The following is a 433-nucleotide window of genomic DNA, read 5'->3' as shown; positions in this document are numbered from 1 at the left end:
TTCCCACAACTCTCTTCTTCACAACACACAACTCTCTTCCTCTCGAACCTGATGGCGTTTAGACTATGTTCCTCATTCAGCCACCAATTACTATTTCGAAGATGACGATAAGGAACATGAGTCATTCGTCTGTCTGCCAATTCAGTGGAATGACAAGGAGAAAGTGGACGGAAGTGCAGCTGGTTTGTACTTGAGAGGAACCTTTGACGATGGTTGGAGGTTCCTTTCAAGTATAAACCAACTGCACTTCCGTCCACTTCTCCTTGTCGCTCCACTGAATTGGCAGACAGACGAATGACTCATGTTCCTTATCGTCATCTTCGAAATAGTAATTGGTGGCTGAATGAGGAACATAGTCTAAACGCCATCAGGTTCGAGAGGAAGAGAGTTGTGTGTTGTGAAGAAGAGAGTTGTGGGAAATGACATATATATA

The sequence above is a fragment of the Brassica oleracea genome, chromosome C2 (genome assembly GCF_000695525.1).
Source record: "Brassica oleracea var. oleracea cultivar TO1000 chromosome C2, BOL, whole genome shotgun sequence".
NCBI lineage: Eukaryota > Viridiplantae > Streptophyta > Magnoliopsida > Brassicales > Brassicaceae > Brassica > Brassica oleracea.
This window is presented reverse-complemented; position numbering follows the sequence as displayed.